The sequence below is a fragment of the Myotis lucifugus genome, unplaced genomic scaffold (genome assembly GCF_000147115.1).
Source record: "Myotis lucifugus unplaced genomic scaffold, Myoluc2.0 scaffold_55, whole genome shotgun sequence".
NCBI lineage: Eukaryota > Metazoa > Chordata > Mammalia > Chiroptera > Vespertilionidae > Myotis > Myotis lucifugus.
The window spans coordinates 968,687-993,339 of NW_005871103.1; the positions used below are offsets into that span (position 1 = coordinate 968,687).

The 24,653-nt window shown below is 43.7% G+C and overlaps 1 protein-coding gene across 2 annotated transcripts in view; it reads right to left on the reverse strand.

The window, feature by feature from the left end:
* SLC25A26 (solute carrier family 25 member 26) overlaps window positions 1-24,653 on the reverse strand; it is a 214,697-nt gene that overhangs the window by 166,624 nt on the left and 23,420 nt on the right. Inside the window, exon 2 of one of the 2 annotated variants that reach the window (XM_023754038.1) lies at window positions 621-728. The exons of the other annotated variant lie outside the window; for it this stretch is intronic. The gene's annotated coding sequence lies outside the window, so the exon portion shown is untranslated. The remainder of the gene's footprint in view (window positions 1-620; window positions 729-24,653) is intronic. 2 annotated transcript variants of the gene reach the window in all.

Genomic DNA, 24,653 nt, shown 5'->3' on the forward strand with positions numbered 1-24,653 from the left:
TGAGTCTTTGTGAGCATCAGGAAGGATAAGTATCAGATTCAGACTTACCTGAAGAACCGTGGACTCTTGGATCATCTGTAATAGCAGGAGGAATCCACTTTTGTGCTCCTGCAGCTCTCCTAGTCTCCGCCTCTTAAAGGCACCTTTTATTCTCTAACTGTGCAAGGCACATCCAGCTCTAACCATTATGTGCATGCAGTGATTTCTCTCTGTGTGTCAGTTGCCTCACCTGTAAAACAGGGCAGTTGGATTTTTAAAAATATATATTTATTGATTTCAGAGAGGAAGGGAGGAGAAAGAGATAGAAACATCAATGATAAGAGAGAATCATTGATTGGCTGCCTCCTGCACGATCTCCACTGGGGGTTGTGCCCACAACCCAGGCATGTGCCCTGACTGGGAATTAAACCGTGACCTCCTGGTTCATAGGTTGATGCTCGACCACTGAGCAACACTGGCTAGACAGGGCAGTTGGATTTGATGTCTTTTCAAACTCTGTGGTAACCTTTCAGGTATTCATGCTTCCAACTGTTCCTGCTTTTCATGCAAGTTGCGGAATAGTGTTTCTCAGCTTTTAAAATTCATGTCCCAAGTGGCCAAAAATTCAGATATGATCTCACCTCACAATTCAGAATGCACCTCCTGTTCCGTTGGAACCCACTTCAACTCCTGCACAGCTTCTAGAGTCAAAGAAACTCCGCAGGGCTTTAATTTCTGTGGTTTGTATTCTGAGAATAAAAGAGACTTTTGACATTTTTCCAAGTATAAAAATTGTAATGTCTGCTTTTTCCAACAACCCCCTACCACTCACTCCCTAGAAGAGCCCAGCCAGCTCTCAGGCTGTCACTTCAGCTCGCCTCACACCTCTCTTTTGAGTCTCTGCTCTCACATCATTTAAAGATATTGATTATCTACTCCACCACTGACCCTCATCTCTTTCTTTTTGTCCTGGTTGCCTGTGGTTGTTTTCAGTTTTCAGATGAGAAAGGCAGTTGCTGCTAAGGCTCTATTTATAATATGTCCTTGAAAGCGGAATGCTGACTTCTTGAGCTAAAGAAACTGGCAGGTAAGAAGAAAAGACACAAGACAGAGGGTCATCCTCAGTGAGAATGACCCAGGACCAGATGCATGAGTGTGGGCACACAGAAATGTGCACACACACGCACACACAGCACACACATGCACACACATGCAGGCATGCACATACATAGCATCCAAGTCAAAACAAATAAAAATAAAAGAAACCAGAGGTCCAGGGAAAAGAACATGATAGAAACTTGACACACATTTGGTGAAAAAAGAAGACAAGAAGGGAGGGAATGATGGGAAAAGCACTGAACTTGGAGTGAGGGACCTTAATTTTAAGTCTGACTCTGCTTGATTTATTCGATTTAGAAGAAATTTGAGCTTGGGCAAGTTTCTTGGCCTCTCTGGATTTTGGTATCTTCTTACCTTGAGCAGATGTAATATTTCCTTTCCAACTAATCTCATAAGATTGTTATAAAAATCAAGTGAAATGATGGCTATGGAAGAACTTTGTAAACTGAAAATACTATAAGCAATGAGGCCCAGCATCACTGTGAGAGCGAGCATTTTGTGGAGTGTTATTTACCAGCCACTATGACGTTTCCTGCCTACATCCAAGCACTTATTCTCACAACAATCTTGCAGATATAAACTATTATTCCTGTTGTCTGGACGAAGAAACATATAGGAGTAAGCAAAGTAGGTTTATAGTTGTGAGTACCTGAAACAATTTCTTTTTCTTTATTATTACTGATTAATTTTTGTATTATTTTTCATATGAACAACTGAAAACCTACTTCACCCACCCTTATATAGAGGTATGGTAATTTGAGGCAGGTCACATACCTAGTAAGTGGTCAACTTGGACTTGAGCAAGGCTTGCTGGAGTCCAACAGCCATTTCCTTAGCCACTCTGAATATGTATCCAGTGCCTTTACACATATGCAAATAAAAGGCAATCTTCCTCCCAGTGTTAAACAACATTCTATCAGTTGCTTGGGCTACCATAACAGAATACCACAGCCTTAAACAGCAGAAATATATTTTCTCGAAGTTCTGGAGGCTAGAAGTTTGAGGTCCAGGTGCTCACAGGGTTGGTTTCTGGTGAGGACTCTCTTCTTGGCTTGCAGATGGCTGCCTTCTCGCTGTGACCTCACAAGGCTCTTTCTCTGCACAGGTGCACTCCTGATGTCTCTTCCTCTTCTTAGAGGACACAAGTCCTGCCGGATCAGAGCCCCAACCTTATGACCTCATTTAACCTCAGCCACTTCCTTAATGGCCCTATCTCCAAATATATCACATCAGGATTAGGATTTTAACATATGAATTGAGGGGAGGGAGGGGCACAACTCAGTTCCTAATAGACATATAATAAACAAATACTCCAAAAATAAGGAGTTTGTCTGCTTTTTCCCCCCAAAGAGGGTTTTCTAATGTCCAATCAGCTAAACAGCAGCCACTGCAGCAAAATTCCTCAGCTCTGAAACCTGTCCAGATAACTGCTCTCCGTTCATGCCAAGCTCGAAAGGAATGAGCATTCTCTCCCTGTGCTTGAGAGCATTCTGAAGAAGGGAAAAGCCTGTCCCTTCTCCCCCTCTTGCCACTCATTCCTATTTATAGTTTCTGGTGCTTTAGGGTCTGAGGAGTCAAGAGTTCTCAAATCACTTCCAAGGCTTTGCAGCATGCTTCCCCCTCCCCCAACCCTCACAGCCATTAGAAACTGTTATTCCTGGTTCCCATGGGGTGGGGATGGGGAGAGAAGGGAAACAAAGAGAAAGATTTTCAGCATGCAAAACTGCAGGGTTTTAAAAAAAAATCCTCAGAGGAAAATAAATTGTGGTGTTTTCTGCTGAGGTCTGCCCTCGCGGTCTGCTCCTGAAAACTTAGCCAAAAAGTTTCATATTGACCTTCATCCTTGAACCCTACTTCACAGAGGTGCTGATTAGTCCAAAGGCAAGGCGAGAAAGGCCAGAAAGGTTTGTTGCCTGTATGCCAGAAACCATGAAAGGGTTTTACAATTCATCTCTCTAGGCCTAGCGACACATGACAAATTGCCAGCATCAATCTATCTAACAGTATCAGGCTTCAGAGCTTGGGAGCCATATGTTCACGACATTGCTTTGTGCAAATAGACGCTCTAAGTATGCATCGATCTGGCAAACTTCACGAGCATTTATCACAATGTTCTTTTGTCTCCCAACATGCATATTAATAAAAATAATACTGAATAATACCAAGTTGCAGCCAGGCACAAGATTCCAAACTGTAGGTTTCGTTTGCAAAGTTGATAAAGGCTATTTGTAATCATAAGAAGAAAAGAAAACTAGCCTAGTAACCAAAAGTTCTACGGAAGATTGAATAAAGCTTGTATTACAGTTTTTATAGGCGGATGGTGGAGGAAAGATAAAAATATGGTTGAACTTGATTTATTTCTGGTAAAAGTTCTGGATTGGGTGTTCAGCCATGTGGGGCAAGAACAAGCATTCTTCACTTTGGGAAGCTTGACTGTGTGGCTGTGAAATAAGTCACACCCCATATTTATTCACAGTGCTAATGTTACATTTTCTGGAAAAGAAATTAATATATATTTTTAAAATATATTTTATTGATTTCAGAGAGGAAGGGAGAGGGAGAGAGAGATAGAAACATCAATGATGAGAGAGAATCATTGATTGGCTGCCTCCTGCACTCCCCCTACTGGGGATCGAGCCCGCAACCCGGACATGTGCCCTGACCTGGGATAGGTCGGTGCTCAACCTGAGCCACAACTGAAGTTCTGAGCTTCTAAAGACAGCAAGACCAAGAGTTAAATTTCAAGTCAATAAATACTAAGGTAGCCCTAGCCGGTTTGGCTCAGTGGATAGAGTGTCGGCCTGCAGACCAAAGGGTCCTGGGTTCGATTCTGGTCAAGGGCAGGTACCTTGGTTGCAGGCTCCTCCCCGGCCTGGACCCTGCTCAGGGTATATGCAGGAGACAACCAATCGGTGTGTTTCTCTCACATTGATATTTCTCTCTCTCTTTCCCTCTCTCTTCCACTCTCTCTAAAAAATCAATGGAAAAATATCCTCGGGTGAGGATTAAAAAAAATACTAAGGTAGAAAAAACAGCTGGAGGGATATACGTCAAACTGATGATGTGAGTTATTGCTGGGGGTGAGTTTGTATAGGTCATCATAATTCCTTTTCAAAGCTTAACAGAGAAAAATATAGCGAATGCATGCATCCTTGGCAACCAAAATGAACACATGTTAACATTTAGTCAACTTTTCCTCAAATCTTTTCTATCAAATACATGACAAAAGTTGAAGATAAATTTGAAATTGCCTTTATCCCTTGCAAGCCCCATTTTCCTGTCTGCTCCCCCCATGCCCAGGGATGACTACTGCTGTGAATTTGGAATGTATCCTTCAGCCATAAATATATGTAGCCATCAATTATGTAAAGGTGTTGTTCTGAATGTCTTTAAACAGGTATATAAACATCTTAACATATAATTCTTCAACTTAAGTTTTTCATTCTCATTTCATACTTCCTTGCAGGCTTTCCTCCTATGTTACTTGCTGGCATTTAAAAAATGTATTAGTTATTAACAATTTTCATAACTTTAATAAGTCAAAGTCATTGAGAGACACCTATAGTTCTGACACCTTACGGATTATTATCAGAGAAAGCCACCCTTGTGATGTCTCTGTGTGGAACCAGTCAACCGTCTTTCCACTCAACCAGGGGCATTTCCTTTGATTAAACATGCCAGGCTCCCAACGCCCGAGCTGAGCAGAGGATTGATTGGATAACTCTGGCCATACTCTCACCATTGCCTAAGTATGATCTTTCCTTAAATACCTTAATAACCAGAGAGAGAGACTGTATTCTGAATTCCAAAATTATAGGACTAGAAAGAGGTCTAAGAAGATCAGTTATCATCAGGATAATAGGCTCAATTATCTGGTACAAAAAGGAGGCAGACACCTCGATGTTTTCATGTTTTATGGGTAGGGAGTGGATTTCTCAGCATCTTTCCCCTCTCTCCACTTACCACTTTCACTCCTTCCACAATGAAGGCGACCAAAAAGAAAATCCTCATCAGATCCTACAGAACTGAGAAGGGTTCCTTCAGAAAAAACAATATACAGTGTCCTTTGCGTTCTGTCTGCCATAATACCACTTGTTTCATTTAGGTAGAATCTGATGATGTTACACTTCAAATAAATGCAGAAGTCTGAGACCTTCTCAACTTTAACACTCTGTTTTTGGCTGGCAATTTTGCCTCAATACTCTGAAATTTCACGTAATAGTCTGTAACTACAAATAGGTTTCAGGAGAAGACTGATTTGATTTTTTTAATTTATCAATAAGGTTTAAATGTACTTTTGATTTACTAGGCTCCAAGGTGTCCCCTGGATTTATATTAGAGCAGCGTGTCACAGGAAGCAAGGACTGTCACTTATAGGATGCCACCCTCTGCCGACTCCCTCCATGTCCCTCCTCTGGCTGTAAAAATGTCCGTCATTCCTAGTCGGTTATGCCCATATATCATCTCAACACTTTTCCCAGGTTCAATAGAAGATGCTAGAATATTTGCTCATTTTTTCTGAAAAGACTCTGTACTGTATGTATGCATGGATGGCTTTCCAACACAATCACACAGAGGTGTGACTCATTCTTACACAAGAGTAAATACACAATGAAAAATTCCTTTTGCAACTTGATCGGTGTCTCTTTCAAGATTAAAAAAATATCCAGGTGTGGTTTGTTAAAGATTCCCTTTATCTAAACACCATGTTCAAGCAAAAGGATCAGGGCACTTAGGTTTTTCTGATTATTAAAGATTAAAGGTGTGTATGTTTTTGTTTTAACTTTGCAATGGCTGCCATTTTGCTAAGTGGTGTCTATAGATAGGTTCTAGGCCATATAAGGTCATAGGTTAACCTATATAATCCTCAAAACTACTTTATGAGCCAGGTTCACTTATTTCTATATTGTAGATGAGGAAACTGATGCTGGGCGCAGTTCAGTTACCTGCCCAGAGAGTGAAAGGGGCTGGAGCTTGGATTAGAACCAGGTCTGTTCTGATTCAAAAGCCAGGTTTACAAGTAGCTTTTGTGCCCAGTGTATCAATTGTGCTTCATTTACCATATGAACCTCACTCCCTGGGTTAGCTACAGTGTGATGGGAGATAGACCAAGATGTAACAGTACATCTTTAAAGCTTTAAGTGCCATCCTCTGCATAGCAATACTTAGTGACTTTTCATAATGCATTTTCATAAGCCTGACAACATTATCTCATTTTGGTCTTCATTTAGAAGTAATGATGAATATTAATAAGTGCCCAAGGCACAGTGTCTTTTCTCAGAGCCTTAGCACTTGAACGAGTGAGCTCCTAGAAAGTCTGGCTCAAAGTGGAAATGTGGGTATAAATGCTATAGTGAGGAGATGTGGGCACTTGGAGCTCTGAAACTTAGGTACACCTTTCCAAACTACTGCTTATATTTAACTAGAGGCCCGGTGCACGAAAATTTGTGCACTTGCGGGGGGGATCCCTCAGCCCGGCCTGTGCCCTCTCGTAGTCAAGGACCCCTCAGGAGATGTCCACCTGCCAGCTTAGGCCTGCTCCCTGGGGGAATCTGGCCTAAGCTGGCAGTCAGACATCCCTATGGCAGCCCAGGAGCCCATGAGGAGTGAGCCTAAGCCTCAGCCAGACATCCTTAGTGCTGCCGAGGAGGCGGGAGAGGCTCCTGCCACTGCCGTTGCACTGGAAGCCCAGCCTGGCTTGTGGCTGAGCAGAGCTCCCCCTGTGGGAGAGCACTGACCACCAGGGGGCAGCTCCTGCATTTAGGGTCTGCCCTCTGGTGGTCAGTGTGGGTCATAGCGACCGGTCATTCCAGGTCGTTCAGCCATTAAGGTCAATTTGAATATTACCCTTTTATTATATAGGACGAGAGTTTGAGAGACCCTGAATTTCCTGGGGGGAGCCATTCATCATTCAGGAATTTCCTATTATAGAAGAATTAAATGTCTCATTTGTGACCAGGGGCATCCTATCTGTTCTCTGCTACTTAATATTTAAGAAGATTTATCCCAGAGAATGCCAAAGGTTGCCAGCAAACCAGCAGAAGCCAGGAGAGAGGCAGGAACAGATTCTCCCTCAGCTCAGAAGGCACCGACCCTGCCCACACCTTGATCTTGGACTTCCGGCCTCGGAAATGGCGACAGTGAATGTCTGCTGTCTATGCTACCTGTAGTGCTGTGCTATAGCATCCCTAGCACATGAACACAGAGCCACTGACCAGTCCTGCCTGAAGTTGACTCAGCCTAGAATTTTCAGTTTCCTGACCAATACTTTTTTTCTCTTAATTCAATTTGGTTGAGTTTCTAGCACTTGCTACGTAACATTCCTCACAGATACTCCATCAACCCACAGAGCACCAGATGAGAGGCCCAAAATGGTGATGGGAATGAAGCACTACCACGTAGGAGAGGGTGAGGGAGCTGGGACACTTAGCCAGCTGCATGGCAACTCACAGGAGGGAAGCAGAGCAGGGTGAGGCTATTTTCACATGAACTTCATGCGAGCAGGAGCATGTCTATGTGGTTCTCTGCTATGTTTCCCATGCCTAGCATGTGGTAGCCGCTCTGTAAATATCTGAGAAACAAACAAAATGAAAATCTCAGAGTCCTTAGTTGCAAGCAGTAGAGCCTGTTTAACAAAAATGTGGGGGCGTATTAAAAAGATGTTGACTAAACCAGATCATTGCAGAGATGACTAGAGAACTTGAGTAGGACATACAGCCAGGACCATCATCAAAATCACAACAGGATCCCAAGAAATCAGAAACACCAATCGTAAAGAATATAGGCGCCCCTATGTTCAAAGCAGCACAATTTACCATAGCTAAGACTTGGAAACAACCTAAGTGCCCATCAGCAGATGAGTGGATTAAAAAACTGTGGTACATCTACACAATGGAATACTACGCTGCTGTAAAAAAGAAAGAACTCTTACCAATAGCATGGATGGGCCTGGAGAGCATTATGCTAAGCAAAATAAGCCAGTCAGAGAAAGATAAATATCACATGATCTCACTCATTTGTGGAATATAATGAACAACATAAACTGATGAACAAAAGTAGATCCAGAGACAGAGAAGCATCGAACAGACCGTCAAACTTCAGAAGGAGTGGGGGGAGGGTGGTGGTGGTGGTGGTGAGAGATCAACCACAGGACTTGTATGCATGCATATAAGCATAACCCATGTACATCTACTGTAGGGGGGTGAGGGCATGTGCTGGGAGGGGTGGGAGAGGCCTGGAAGAGGTCAATGGGGGGAAAAGGAGACATATGTAATACTTTCAACAATAAAGAATTTAAATTAAAAAAAATTTTACGCCAGGAAGACAGTGGTGAGGACTCCACGCCACTGCCCCGAACATGACAATTACAGTGTGGGCTGCATTTGCCAACGTCACCGAGACAGAGGAATGTTTACAAACACTTTGTAGTCCAAGCTTGGTTTACCCATCATGACATTCTGGCACAAAAATAAAACATTGACGTCTTCAGGGATTAGGCCACTTTAGGGGTAGCTCTGCCACCAACTGTTCCGACATGAGGATTCTCTTGTGTCCCTGTGTTAATGTACGTGAAGTGGCTAGGACGGTGCTCCAAGCTCAGTGCCTCATGCTCCTCGCCCCAGTCCTCCAGGCCAGCGTCCCCTGGGCAGTGCTGGGGCGGTGAGCACAGCCCGTGCTTGGCACGGAGGGTTGGGCCTGGATGTGAGCAGGAATCCATCTGACTCCAGAGCTTGGAGTCTTGGACACCACAAGGTCGGCAACCTGTGTTGAAATGCTGCAGTCACACCTGAGGGGTAAGACCACGGACAGTCTGGGCAGTAGATTACCAAAGTTTGCAAAGTCTTTTTTCTGCTCTATTTTTGTATATCCTTACCCAAATGTCTTAGGAACTTCAGGAGTTTTAAATATCTCTTTCCTATATGATCAATACACAAATCATAAAGCCAAATAAAAGCACTTGCTTGGCACCTTGTTCAGAACCTGGATGCAGGTGCCCAGGCGGAGAGGGGCAGTGTGGTTGCCCGGGGTGTGCTTCGGAGCAGCGGAGTCGGCTTGGACTCATCTACATCAGCAGTGAGTCCGCCTCAGCCAGGGCTGTCCATCCCACTGGGAACGTGAGGAATATTACTGCCCTTCTCCCCTGAAAAATATGCATAAAATTCCAGGGGCTTCATGGGCCTCTGGAGCCCATGTATGAACTTCCGGTGAAGAGCCTTCTCCTTGATTAGGGACTAAAACGTTTGGAAAGCCTGCGATCAGGCTTTCGTGCTGCAAAAGCACCATAGTCAACTGATGCCGCCTGCTCCCAGTGGCCAAGAGGAATCTGTTATGTGCAGGCCAGTGTGTACCAGGACCTGGAAACTAGATTCTCTTCACCCAGCAAATATGTACTGAGTGTCCACTACCCATGTGGTGTAGTTTCAAGAAGCTGGTGCTATAGTTGTGAATGAGATAAACAAGGCCCTTGTTCTCCTGGAGTGGAAATTCCAGGGGCAAGACTGATAATAAACACAAAAAGCAATGACAAAACAAAATAGGACACGGTCACCAAGAGTGACTGGCGGCAGGCTGTTTCAGTGAGGTGGGTAGGGCAAGCCTCCCTGAGGAGTCATCTGAGCTGAGACCTAAGTGGCAACATGGAGCCAAATGTGTGAAGAAATAAGAAACTGCATTCCAAGGTAGAGGAAACAGCACATGCAAAGGCCTAAGGCAGGTAATGAACTTGGTCTCACTGAGGAACAGAGACAGGACCTGCCTAGCTGGCACGTGGGAAATTAATGCCAAATGTGAAGCCTCAGTAGCTCTAATCATGCACTAAGTTTAGTTCCTGGACATCACATTTGAATAAGCATTAAAACTACTTAGTAACTATTTAATAGGCTTTTAGAAATAGATTCTGTGTAGAATAGAAAACTAGGACACCAAAAATCCTTGAAAAAAATCAAGAAAGGACCAGCACTTTTTCATTTATTAGACCTGTGAGCTATAGATCAATTTTTTAGGAATTGCTGAGCTAGAAGGCTTTTAAAAAAAAAATTCTCAAGAGAGGATATGTTTTTATTGATTTTAGAGATAAAGGAAGAAAGAGAGAAACATTGATGTGAGAGAGAAATATTGATCAGTTGCCTCCCCCATGTGCCTCAGTGGGGGATTGAACACTCAACCTTCTGGTGTATGGGACAATGCTCCAACCAACCGAGCCACCCGGCCAGGGCCAGATGGCCTTTTGATGGCTCAAAACCACCTCTACCGGCTAGAGCAGTGGTTCTCAACCTGTGGGTCGCGAACCCTTTGGGGGTCAAACGACCTTTTCACAAAGGTCGCCTATGACCATCAGAAAACACATACATAATTACATATTGTTTTAGTGATTAATCACTATGCTTTAATTATGTTCAATTTGTAACAATGAAAATACATCCTGCATATCAGATATTTACATTACGATTCATAACAGTAGCAAAATTACAGTTATGAAGTAGCAACGAAAATAATTTTATGGTTGGGGGTCACCACAACATGAGGAACTGTATTAAAGGGTCCCGGCATTAGGAAGGTTGAGAACCACTGGGCTAGAGGCTCAGATCTACCAAGATTTTCGACCCCCCTTCAGTCCCTGCTTTCACTTTAACCATCAGATCCTCAACATCTCTACAGTGTATTCCAACCACATGCCTACTTTGGGGAGGAAAAGCAAAATCCCATGTTTCCAGCAGAGATATTTCAAGATTGGGGAAAAAATAAGACTAATTACAGTTTTGACTATAAGTCACAGTTCCAAAAAGACTTCCTAAAAATGCCTCAAAAAGGTAAGGTTTTCTAAAGGACCGTCCCCCCCCCCCCCCCCCACCAAAAAAGAGAGAGAAATAGAAAAAAAATAACTTGAATAAACATCTGCAAATGTTTTTTCCTGCCTCAGAATTTCAGGAATGTCACTGTAATGGATTCATCTTAGTGCAGATAAAATCAGGGGCAGTGAATGTCGAGTGGGTGTCTATCACCCCAAGCTGCAGCCCTTACGGTTCTTGTTAGACAGTAATGCAGAAAGCTGGTCACACTTAACTTGGAGTAGCAATGCATTTTAACCCATACTGAAAGAACACAGAGATCTTTCAGCGTATTATTTAGTTCACTGAGAAATTTAATGAATGAAACACGTTAGCTTAACATCAAAGGAAGAAAAATTGAAGGTTTTCTCTATCAAGGCTGCAATTCAGAATTGAATGGAATAACTTAGAGACATATGGAGAGATTAAAGGGTTAGCTCCAAAGAACATTAGTACAGCTTTCCCCCCATTTTTTAAATTTAAATTTTATTTTTTTAAATTGATTTTCGAGAGAGGGAGAGAGACACCCAGAGAGAAACATTGCCTTGTTGTTCCACTTATTTACGCACTCACTGGTTGATTCTTGCATGTGCCCTGACCAGGGACCGAACCTGAAACCTTGGCATATTGGGACGACACTCTAGCCAACTGAGCTACCCAGCCGGGGGTAGTGCAGCTTTTTATATTGAGTGTTTGTCAAAGGACTTTCAAATATTTTATTTGGTTCTCATAACAGCTCTTATAGTTATCATGTTAATCAGGAGTCTCTGAGTTGTAAATGTAAGATATGCAAACATGTCTTAAGCATGTATAAGCATAAAAAGGAATGTGTTGGCTTATATAACATGTGCTACATTCAGGCCTGGCTAGATTCAGAGGCTACCACTCTACCTCTCTCTCCTTCTCTCTTATTCTGTCTTTCTCCTACCTTCTCTGTATCTTGGCTTCATTTTTTATGACATGTTAGTGTCATCTTTTCCGATTGTAGATGGCTTGTAGATTTCAGGTCCAGATGAAGTGGAAATCAGGTTGTGTGGAGAGATTCTAATGGCCCTGCTGGCCGGGCACCCATTCCTTGAGCCACTCTCTGTGAACAATGGAACAGCTTAACCTCACTGGCCAGGCTCAAGTCTGTGGCCAGGCAGTGGCCAGGCAGGGGACGTGATTGACAGCCCAAGCCCAGCCACGTGGAATTTGTGCCTGGGGTACTGTTACCGCAATGGAAAGAGAGGTGCTGAGTGACAAAAGCTGAAAGAGGCAGTGCCAATATTGCTAGTCCCATTTTTCAGGTGAAGAACTTTTAACGGCAGACTTCACCAAATTAAAAAATGTCAGTTAATGGTGGCCTCAAATTTCTTTAACAGAAGATGAGACATTCCCTTCCCTAAGATAGACGAGGTTTAAAGTCCATAGTAACACAATGAAGTAAACTCCCATCACAGTGACAATCTCTGTAATAAGGTCCTCCTCTGAAAGTCGGTCTGATTCAGGGACACGAGTGCAGTGTATAAAGGAGGAAGGAGATAGGCAGCAGGGAGGGTTGAATCCTTTCCATTCCCCTCTACACTGCAGGCTTTTTAAAGAAAGAAGCTGTGACTTCCCTCCTTATCCCCTGCAGAGCTTGGCAAGGAGAGAAACAGCAGCAAATGGGAGCCAAGTAGAGAGAAGTGTGTGAGCACCCGAGCCTGGCCTCTTTTCCTTGGTAAGTGGGTGGAGCTCAGCTATCACCCTCGGCATGGTGTCCAGTGACAAGGCTGGCCTTCTGCATTGGCAGAAGCTGACGGTGTTTGACAGGGATTTGAGAGCAGCGCAGATAAACTGGAATCGCGGATTTACAGATTAGAGCTGAGTTTTAAATAGCATGTGCTTCCGCTCCTCTAATTTTATATATGGGAGAACGGATGCCAGAAAATGCATATCAAGCCCCATGTTTTCTGTGCGGGGAAGTGGATAGAGCAGGGGTCCTCAAACTACAGCGTATGCAGGCTACTGTCCTTGGTTCTGAACCACTCCTCCATCAGAGTTGCTTTTTCTAATATCAGATACTTGTACTCCTGCCCAGCCTGCCCTGGTGCTATGGGTTTTTCTGTATTTTGTTTTCAAGATGAATAGGGTTGAGGTGGGGTGGTATATGTTATTTACTACCTCTGAGGCAAGAGAACTGAGCCTTGTATCATGATATATAGGTTATTCCACAAACTTTTGATAGTGCCTGCACTTTTCTGACAATTATTCAGTCTCTTCTTCCCAGGATTTGCTGATGCCATCCAAAGATGCTCCGAGTTCACAAATGAACTAGAGGCCCCAGGATTCCTGAACCCTCTGTTGGGTTACATCTCACTCACTACCACTTACTCTCTCATTAATATCTGTAAAGTCCGTTCCAAAAGTCTTCTTAGACACCTGTGTTAGTTACCTATGGCTGCCTAACAAACACATCACCCCACAACTAAGGGACTTAAGACAACAGTGTGTATAATATCATAGTTCCTGTGGGTCAGTAATTCAGAAGCAACTTGAGGCTGGCTGAGATGTTCTCGCTGAGGGTCTCTCATTAGGTTCAGCCAAGATAAGAGTCCGAGCTTCAGTGAGCTGAAGGCTTGGTCTGGGGCTGGACAAGCTGCTTCCTCGGTGGTTCATTCTCTTGGCTGGTGAGCTGGTGGGTGGAAAGCCCCAGCTGCTCACTGTGTGAGCCTCTCAACAGTTTCTGAGTGTTATCCAACGGAGCAGCTGGCTTCCCCCAGAATGGGCGGCACTCAAGAGACTGAGGTGGAAGTGACCATGTCTGCTATGACCTGGCCTCTAAAGTCATATACTGTCACTTCCACTAGCCCAACAAACTAAGCCGATACAGGCCAGGGGTCATTGGGGGCCTGTCTGAACACAGCATGAACACAGCAGGCAGAGGTCTCATGCATTTTTATCATAGCACATGTCCCACTGTATTGTGATTACCTTTCCCTTGCACACCCTTCTGTGGCTGACACAGTTGTCTACCTACCAACAGCCATGATCCCCATTCTCCTTGGTAACAGAACTTGGCTTTGTTCAGGTATTAGATAGCGCTTCTTCCCAGGGATCACAAACTATGACCTGTGGCCTGTTTTTTGTACAACCCATGAGCTAACATTTTCAAAGGTTAGTTTTAACATTTTCAAAGGTTGTAAAAATTAAAAGAATAATAATATGAAACACAGACCATAGAGTGCACATAAAGCCTGGAATATTAGCTGCATGTCCCTTTATAGACAAAGTCTGCTCATTCCTGGTCTAAGTCACTGATGACAATGCCATTCCCGACTTCCCCTGAAGGGTTTAAGAACAGGCAGGTGTCCCGATTTTGGCATAAAGGATGTAAGAGAAAGACTACTGGACACCGAGGAGCTCCTAGAGAGGAGTTTCTTCCCTCATTAAACATTGGATATGGCAGAGGCTGTCCCTTAGGCCTCTCACCCATCCCCCTATGGGGGTTGTCGGTGGGACTGGAACTGTGGCAGCTGCTTTGCATCCATGAGGGGAAAGCCCATTATACTCTGGAGAAGTGGCCCCAGATACCTGACATTAGGCTGCTCAGCTAACCAACCCTAAAACAACCTACTTCTAGATTTTCGTTATATGAGAAATTAAAACTATCTTTAAGCCATTATATGGAAATGTTACTTGCAGCTGAAAACATTCTAAGTGATCTATACCCCCTTGTAGACAGTGGACTTTAGAGGGTAAACATGTATGTTTATCACAGAATCCCTTATTCCCACAATAAGGCCTGGCATAGAATAAGGTGTTAAGTATCAGTTGTCTGAATCGTGGTTTCTCCACCTCAGCACTATTGACATCCGGGGTCGGATAATTCTCAGTGTGGGCTGTCCTGTGCTCCTGTGCATTGTAGATGCAGCAGCTTCTCTGGAGCCATGACTAGGTGCTACGAACACCTCTTCCCCAAGTCGTAACAAACAAAAATGTTCCCAGACATTTCCAAATGTCCCTGAGATGGGCCAGTGAGCCAGGACAAGTGGAGTAGGGAAACTGAGGCAGAGAGCTGAACAAACTGGCCGAGCAATTTATAGCAGACACAGAAGTCACCTCCCTAGAGATAACATCTGGGCCTCAGGTGTATTTCAGCTCCAGGCCCAGAAAAGCAGCAAAACTGGGTAGGCAACCAGCTGCAATGACTAAAGATCCCCTTCCCTGACACTGACCAAGTGGAGACCAAGACCCTGAAAGAGCCCACCTGGAAAACTGATGAACCTTCTGCTAAAACCCTCCCCTGAGACCTCCCCTAAGAGTCCTGCCTGCAAGAAAGAGATAAAGCCTCAAGACAAAGGACCCAGCTTGCCCTCTCTCTCTGGGGAGCATCCGGCAACATTCCTTTTTTCCTCTTCGCCTCCCTCCCCTTCCCCCACAGGCCCGCATCTCCTAAACTCTAATGGTCCCACAAGACGTGCAACCAGGGGAGCAATGGGCAGCGGCCACTCATCCCAGGCTAGTTCCCTGAACCTGTCCCCAAGGCCCCCTTATCTCTGACTTCCCAGTGAGATAAGGCAGCCCAGCCGAGGCTCTCCCGTTGCTTCTTCTATGCTAGGCCCTTCCTTGTTCCACTGTCCTCAGCTTTAAGAAACGTTCCCTCATAGTCACCTGGACCTGTGTTGTAAAAATTTTCCTACATGAAGTAAAAAACCCACACCCTATGGGCTGGCTCAGGCAGACCTGCTCAGGGCTCAGGCCCCTGTCTAGTAACATCCCCTAGGGGTGTGGGGGGGATCATTCCTGGTTGAGAACCACTGGTCTAAATGAATGATTCTTAGGACATTAATTTCTAGCATAAATTATTATGCAAAACTTCAGATTAAACACGTGTTCTAATCGGATTCTGCTGAAGGCATAGAGGCTTGGAGACAGGGCTACAGTTGAGAGGGCGCGTTGAGATCATGGAGACAAAGGAAGGGTGGGAGGGGCACATAGACGTCTCAGCCATGTCTCTGCTGGCAGGGCTCTGAGAACCACTGCGAGGTCCTCTTCTGGTCTGCTCTGGTGGGTAGAAGTTACTGGAGAATAATAGAAAAGTTCTTGGTCTCGGTCTTAGACAAGCGAGTCCTGGGGACCACAAAGGGCCAGGTGAGAAGAAGGAGATGTGATCTCACTAATGGTGCCCAGAGAGTTCAGGGAGGCGGTGGCCCTTTGGGGCGAAGGTTTTGGTAAAGGATGGGTGAGGCAGAGGAAGATTAGAAGGTAGCACACAAAAATGGTTGAAAAAATGCAACCCAATAATGAGAAAACTATAGCAATGTATCAGTGTGGTTCCCTGCAATGTGTCTGTCTCTTTTGAAAAATACAACAGAAAAGTTTCCATCAAACTGTTTTCTGTCAATTCTGGACCCTGACAGCTTGTGGCATATGGAGTGCGGTTTATCTTGTAAGTCATTGGAGTTTTCTCACTCAGCTTCACCAAATGGTGGCTGTAATTATGGCAGTAAATGCCTCTCAAACAACAGCTTTTTTTCCGCCTTAGAAGAGTGAACATTTTAACAAGGAGCAGACCACCGAGGAACATGTGCTGCAGGGCTTCTCGGAAGAGAAGTTAGAGAATGCAGCTCACCCTTCAAGAGGCTGATTCCCAAGAAAGAGCCGGGGACAAAGAGGTTGGAGTCCCAATTCAGACCCCCCAGATCCCTCCCTCAGTCTGAGCCTTGGTGTTCTCAGCTGTGAATTAGGAGGACTGAACAAGAATATCTACCTGGAGAGCTTCCTGAACTGCACCCACAAATGCAAGGAGGCCCATTGTCTCATCACCTCCACAACTTCTCTCCGTGAAAGGTGAACAGTGTCCTGAATGCTTATGCAAGGCTCACGCTGTGCGTTCACGAACCATCAGCAGCCTTTAGATATTGGGTTATTATAAATCTAATCCTCAGTCTCTTGCTTAAAATCCTTCCTCGTGCCCCATTGGCCCGCTCTTAACTGGGATGGCAAGGGCCTCCACAATCCAGCCCTGCTCATGATCCAGCCTCAGATCTTGCTGCTTTCCATGTCACATCTAGGCTCTCGCCCTCCCAAAGTCCTTGCACTTTCCTGCAGGGGCCACGTTCTCTTCCTTCTAGGCCAGCGGTTCTCAACCTGTGGGTCACAACCCCTTTGGGGGTCGAACGACCCTTTCACAGGGGTCGCCTAAGACCATAGGAAAACAGATATATAATTACATATTGTTTTTGTGATGAATCACTATGCTTTAATTATGTTCAATTTGTAACAATGAAATCGGGGGTCACCACAACATGAGGAACTGTATTAAAGGGTCGTGGCATTAGGAAGGTGGAGAGCCACTGTTCTAGGCCTTGATGCAGGTGCCTTTGGCACAGAATGCTCTCCCTTGTCAACCTAAAATTATCTGGAGGCAGTGATCTAGCAAAAGTGTTTACATGGGAATAAGAATTGCAATTCTGGATACGCAGATTTGAGTAGCATTCAACAAAATCCAGCACTCATCCTATATAATAAAAGGCCAGAGGCCATAGCGTCATGGAATGACAGCTCAACCAGTTGCCATGAGGTGCATTGAGCACCTCTCAGTCCCTTTCCCGTGGCCCACAGGCTCCGATCGCAGCAAGGCAGGTGGCGGGTGGGCGGGGCGGCGAGCAGCAGCAGGCTACTGCGCTCAATTTTATGCGCTGGGCCTCTAGTTTATGATACAAACTCTCAGCAAAGTGGGTGTAGAGGGATTATACCTCAACATAATAAAGGTCATATGTGACAAACCTCCAGCCAACATCATACTCAATGGGCAAAAATTAAAAGCATTTCCCTTAAAATCAGGAAAAAGACAGGATGTCTGCTTTCACCAGTCTTATTCAACATAGTACTGAAAGTCTTAGCCACAGCAATCAGACAAGAAGAAAACATAAAAGGCACCTGAATGGAAAGGAGGAAGTAAAACTGTCATTATTTGCATATGACATGATATTGTACAAGAGCACCCTAAAGACTCCACCAAGAAACGCCTAGATTTACTAAATAAATTTGGCAAAGTAGCAGGATACAAAATGAACACCTGGAAATCAATGGCATTTTTATACACCAATAATGAATTCTCGGAAAGAGAAACTAAAAAAACAATCCCATTACCATTGCAATAACAACAACAAAAATAAGATACCTTAGAATAAACTTAACCAAGGAAATAAAAGACTTGTACAATAAAAATTCTAGAAGAAACCATAGGCAGTAAAATCTCAGACGTCTCATGTAGCAGTATCTTCACTAATACATTGCCTAGGGCAAGGGAAACAAAGGAAAAATAAACAAATGGAACTATATCAAAATAAAAAGCTGCACCACAAAGGAAACCATCAACAAAATGAAACAGGAACCTACTGTATGGGAGAACATATTAGCCAATGATACATCTGGTAAGGGGCTAATTTCCAAAATATGCAAAGAACTCATACAACTCAACACCAGGAAGGAAAATAATCCAATAAAAAAAAATAGGCAAAGTACCTGAATAGACACTTCTCGAAAGAGGACATACAGATGGCCAAGAGACATATGAAAAAATGCTCAATATTACTAATCATCAGAGAGATGCAAATTAAAACTACAATGAGGTACCATCCCACACATGCCAGAAGGGTTACCATCAATAAATCAACAAACAAGTGCTGGCAAGTATGTGCAGAAAAAGGAACCCTAGTACACCGCTGGTGGGAATGCAGACTGGTGCAGCCAGTGTGGAAAGTATGGAGGTTCCTCAAAAATTAAAAATGGAACTGATATTTAACCCAGTGATCCCACTTCTGAAAATATATCCTAAGAAACCCAAAACACCAATCAGAAAGAATATACCCACCCCTGTGTTCATAGCAGGGTAATTTACAATAGCTAAGACCTGGAAATAGCCCAAATTCTCATTAGTAGATGAGTGGATAAAAAAGCTGAGGTACATTTACACAATGGAATACTATGCGGCTGTGAAAAAGAAGGATCTCTTACGCTTTGAGGCAGCATGGATGGACCTGGAGACTATTACGCTAAGCAAAATAATCCAGTTAGAAAAAAGCAAATATGACATGAACTCACTTATTTGTGGAATCTAACAAACAAAATAAATTGACCAACAAAATATGTCCAGAGGTATGGATGCATGGAACAGAATAGCAGATCTCATTGGGAGGTGGGGGTGAGAGGGGACAGGAAGAGATTAACCAAAGAACATATATGCATAACCCATGGACACAAACAATAATATGAGTAAGGCCTGGGGTGGGGTGAGGGTTGGATGGAGTGAGGCAAAAAGAAAGAAAATGGATGACATCGTAATACTGTCAACAATTAAAACTTTTTTTTTTTGGTTTGGGCAGAACTTTATTTTATTTTAACGGAATTGATCAGTCATCCTGACAGTGTTTTGGCTCCAAGCACCTTGGCTTTTTGGGGCGGTGGTGAAATGGGAGACAGACTGATTTGATAAATCAAGTCCATACAGCACCTATACGAGTTTCATCAGTAGTATTTAATAAATGCAGCACAGGACTGTGTAGAGTTGAGAGAATCAGCATCAAGACTCAGTTTTTGCCACTTATGAGCCTTTTCTAGCCTCAGTTTCCCCATGAGTTCAAAGGAGGCTTCATGACACCCTCCTCATCCTGCCTTTCCGAGCTGGCACAGAGCCTAAATGGGATCGTGGAAGGGCTTCTAACGTTTAAAGCTCACAAAACGTTAAGACTCTACAGCAGCGGTTCTCAACCTGTGGGTTGCGACCCCTTTGGGGGCCGAACGACCCTTTCACAGGGGTCGCCTAAGACCATCGGAAAACACATATATAATTACATATTGTTTACAGTAGCAAAATTACAGTTATGAAGTGGCAACGAAAATAATTTTATGGTTGGGGGTCACCACAACATGAGGAACTGTATTAAAGGGTCGCGGCATCAGGAAGGTTGAGAACCACTGCTCTACAGGCTTCCTTGTTTACCAAAAGGTATCATTAAATTTAAGACAGTAAAGGACCCAGAAGCCTCTTAGAATAAATGACTGGAACCAGAATCTTCCAGGATTTACCAACCCTGGCTGATAAAGGAGAAATTAAGCCCCCAAACCCCAGGAGGGGCTCCAACGAACGTGGAGGCTCTTTCCCGGAATGTTGATTAGGAGTCAGGCGATTTGTTAGGAGGCTCAGGCAGGGCGTGCTTTATTGCTTCGTCAGTAAGGCGCTCGTGCTAATGGACTGGCATAAACCTTCCTCCAAGGAACCAACCCTGGCTTCTCTTCTGGAGACCATAAACTCAAAATAATTTACACAGCACAAAACCCACCCGGCCAGGGCTTACTATCTTTATTTATTAACAAAGCAATCAGATCATGGCACTATTGTTGGTATTTTGGGGAGTATGACAGAATAGGACACTCGATGAGGCAACTGAAAATATCCTTCCCACCCCTTATCCCATTATCCTGTATCATGTTGCCATTTCTCCATGCACTTGCCACTACCTGAAATTATCTTCCTCATGTTCTTGTTTGCTGTAATGTAGAGTCGTTGGCATTGCAGATAGAGGGCTCCAGGGGGGCATGGCTCTTGTCTGTCTTCCCTGTCACTGAGCTATCCCAGCACTGGAGCAGTGCCTGGCACAAAGCAGCCATCCAGTGAATATTTCTGGAATGAATGGAATGGGGCTCACCCCAGCGCTATAGACAGGCCTCTACCAATGATCATCTCTCAGAACCTCTCCAGCCCATCTCTTTGAGCCTCTGTACATCAGGAGGCAGGTCAGAAGCCCACCTACACACATACCACAGCCTCATGACATCATAGCTGATTGGACCTGAGGTGGACTCCTTCCCTAAACTAAGATATTCATCATTTCTTTCTTGGAAGTTTGGGTTTGGCACTCAGAGACTGTGGTTAATAAGAACTGATGCTTAAAATAGGCTATGGTGGTCTGGTCTCAAGTCTGAGAAAAGCAGAAAGAGCCAGTATGCAGCTAAAGAGAGTAAAAGTAATTGCAAAGAGGAAGTGAGGAGATGAGAGAGGAGGGAGGGGGGGGAGAGAGGGAGACAGAGTCGGCCAAGCTTTCAGTCCCTCACCTAGTCCCTCAAGACCTGGCTGTGCCTCCAGCCTCGCTCATTTCTGCCAGTTCACATTCGTTTGCTAAAGTTTCTATTTCTTGCACACAAATAATTCCTGTCTACAAAACCCTGGCACACAGGAGGTATCCACAAAACCTTTGTTGACTTGAATTCATTCTTCATTCATTAATTTGTTCACTTATTCAGCACATATTTGTGAGCTGGGCACTGAGCGAGAAAGTAGAGGTGAACAGGTATGTGCGAAGTAGACACCATCCCTGCCCTTGTGGCATTCTGGCAGGGAGACAGTCATTAATCAAATAAAGACAATAACAGGTAGAGTGCACTTAACTTTGCATCCCACACTGCCTGCTATGGTCCAGGAATGGTGGTGGGTTATGCACAGACCTCTAACTCATCATCAATATGAAGGTGGCCACAGTCTGCTTAGAATTGGGAACCTTCATATTGTTCTTTACTGATACGTATTTTATCTGATTTTCCCCTCAGACTGATTCCATGAGATTGGTCTTAGAAGATGCCCATTGGATAGGCAAGTTGTTAATACTGAACCCCACTAGAGTTAAGTGACTTATCTAAAGTCACTGAGGCTGGTGAGTGGCAGAGCCAGAACTTAGCTGTTATCTCCTATCTCCAAAACCTACAGTTTTTTCATTTTCCTCCTCCTACAAAATGTTGCCTCTTCAAAATGCAATTTAAAATCACAATGAGAAATCACCTCACACCTATCAGAATGGCTATCATCAATAAATCAACAAACAATAAATGCTGGCAAAGATGTGGAGAAATGGGAACCCCAGTGCACCGCTGGTGGAATGCAGACTGATGCAGCCACTGTGGAAAGCAGTATGGAGGTACGTAAAAAAATTAAAAAATGAACTGCCTATGACCCAGCAATTCCACTTCTGGGGATTTATCTGAAGAAACCCAAAACACTAATTCGAAATAATGTATGCACCCCTTTGTTCATTACAGGGCTATTTACAGTAGCCAAGATTTGGAATCAGCCCAAGTGCCCATCAGTAGATGAACGGATAGAAAAGCTGTGGTACATTTACACAATGGAATACTATTCAGCCATAAAATAAAAGGAAATCTTACCTTTTACCAAAGCATGAATGGACCTGGGAAGTATACTGCTAAGTGAAATAAGCCAGTCAGAGAGAGACAAATATCATGATTTCACTTATATGTGGAATCTAATGAATAAAATAAAATAGAAACAGACTCATAGCTGTCAGAGGAGAAGGGGGGAAGGGGACTGGGTGAAAAAGATGAAGGGATTAAGCAAAAACAAACAAAAGAAAACCCCAAACCCAAACAAACAAAAACACCTCATAGACAATATGTTCATTACCAGAGGGAGATGGGGTTGGGTGGAGGCAGGAGAACATAAAGTGAGGTGAACACACAACACAATATACAGAAGATGTATTATAGAATTGTCAGCCTACATCTGTATAATTTTATTAACCAACGTCACCCCAATAAATTTAATTTTTAAAAATGTTGCCTCTTCTGTGAGACTGCAAGTGTGCAAAAACTATGCACACTGTACAGCCCTGCAGAACCGCAGCCAGAAGGCGTCCAGGCAGGACTTGGCTGTGCTATTTTTAGGATAAACTCTGCTAACATAATGCAAGCAGCAAAGGGAAGAGACGTTCAGCGCAGCCTCAGCAGGACTCTGCGGTCTGGAGCTTTGATCGAGGCCCAGGGTCTCCCGGGGAGTGGGGTGGGGGTGGGGGTCGGGGGGCTGAAGTTTGCCAGGCTGCCACCCCTTCCTCAAATCTCCCAGGAAGCCAGGCTCCGGGACCCGGGTTGCACACTCAGGCACCGCAGTGAAACGATAAACAACCTGGTCACAGAGCTTCCAAGAGGCTCAGAGCAGGCTCATCACAATTGCATTACAATGCTCCACAAAATTGTGCATTCCTGAGGGATCTCATTTGCCTCCCTGCTTATCTCACATTACGGACAGAAAGCATAAAAATAACCTCCTCAGAGCTATAAAAACGAATGTCAATAAAACCCCAGAGCTCAGTCGGTGCATTGGAAGTCGTAGCCCTGTCTTCAGACAATCTTTCCTCAGAGGAAGATGATATCATGAACTAGGTGGGTTTTCATTTGACTTTACAAGGCCAAGCCCAACACAGAAGAATGAGAGCTGCTGCTGGGAGCTCCCCAAGACCTCCCATCCACCACCATGCCTGAACTTTCACCAGGAGATGCATTCAGCCCCCAGTGCCACCTTTTTAAAAATTTAAATCATTTTTTATTTTCAATTACAGTTGACATACAATACTACATTAGTTTCAGGTGTACAACCCAGTGATTGGACATTATTTAACTTACTAAGTCAGTGGTTCTCAACCTTTGCTGCTCATTAGAATCACCTGGGAATCTTTTTAAAATCCTGATTTCTGGGCCTCATCCTCCGGAAATTCTGTTTCTTTGTTATGGGGTGGGGCCACAACATTAGAATCAAAGAAACAAAAGTTCTGGAGGATGAGGCCCAGAAATCAGGATTTTTAAAAGATTCCCAGGTGATTCTAATGTGCAGCCAAAGTTGAGAACCACTGTACTAAGTGATCATCTCGATAAATCTAGTGCCCATCTGACGCCATGCATAGTTATTAGAATAGTATTGACTATATTCCCTATGCTGTACTTTATATCCCTAACTATCAATTTATACTTCTAATCCTTTCACCGTCTTCACACATCCTCCCAACCCCCTCCCATCTGGGAACCATCAAAATGTTCTCTGTGTCTATGAGTTTGTTTCTGTTCTGCTTCTTTGTTTATTTTGTGTGTTTTTTAAAAATTCATTTGTTGATAGATGTGCATTTATTGCCATTTTATTGTTTATATTTTCTTTCTTTCTTTCTTTCTTTCTTTCTTTCTTTCTTTCTTTTATATTTTTTATCTTTCTTTCTTTCTTCTTCTTCTTAAAGAAGACCATTTAACAGTTCATGTAATACTGGTTTGGTAGTAATGAACTCCTTTAGATTTTTCTTGTCTGGGAAGCTATTTATATGTCGATTCTAAATGATAGCTTTGTTGGGTAGCATAATCCTGGTTGTAGGTCCTTGCTTTGCATCACTTTGAATATTTCTTGCCCATCCCTTCTGGCCTGGAAAGTTTCTATTGAGAAATCAGCTGACAGTCTTATGGGAACTCCCTTGTAGATAACTAACTGCTTTTCTCTTGCTGCTTTTAAGATTCTCTCTTTGTCTTTAATTTTTGGCATCTTATTATGATGTGTCTTGGTGTGAGACTCTTTGGGTTCATCTTGTTTGGGACTCTCTGGCACTTCCTGGACTTGTATGTCTATTTCCTTCACCAGATTAGGGAAGTTTCCTGTCATTATTTTCTCAAATAGGTTTTCCATTTCTTGCTCTCTCTCTCCTCCTTCTGGCACCCCCATGATATGAATATTGGTACACTTGAAGTTGTGCCAAAAGCTACTTAAATTGTCTTCATTTTTTTGGATTCTTTCTTCTTTTTGCTGTTTTGATTGGTTGTTTTTTGCTTCCTTATGTGGATAAAAAGGGGTCACATACTAAACCTGGCAAAATCAGGAAGGGCCTGCATGGCAGCCTTACAAAGACCAAGACCTAAAGTAACCACATAAGATGATCT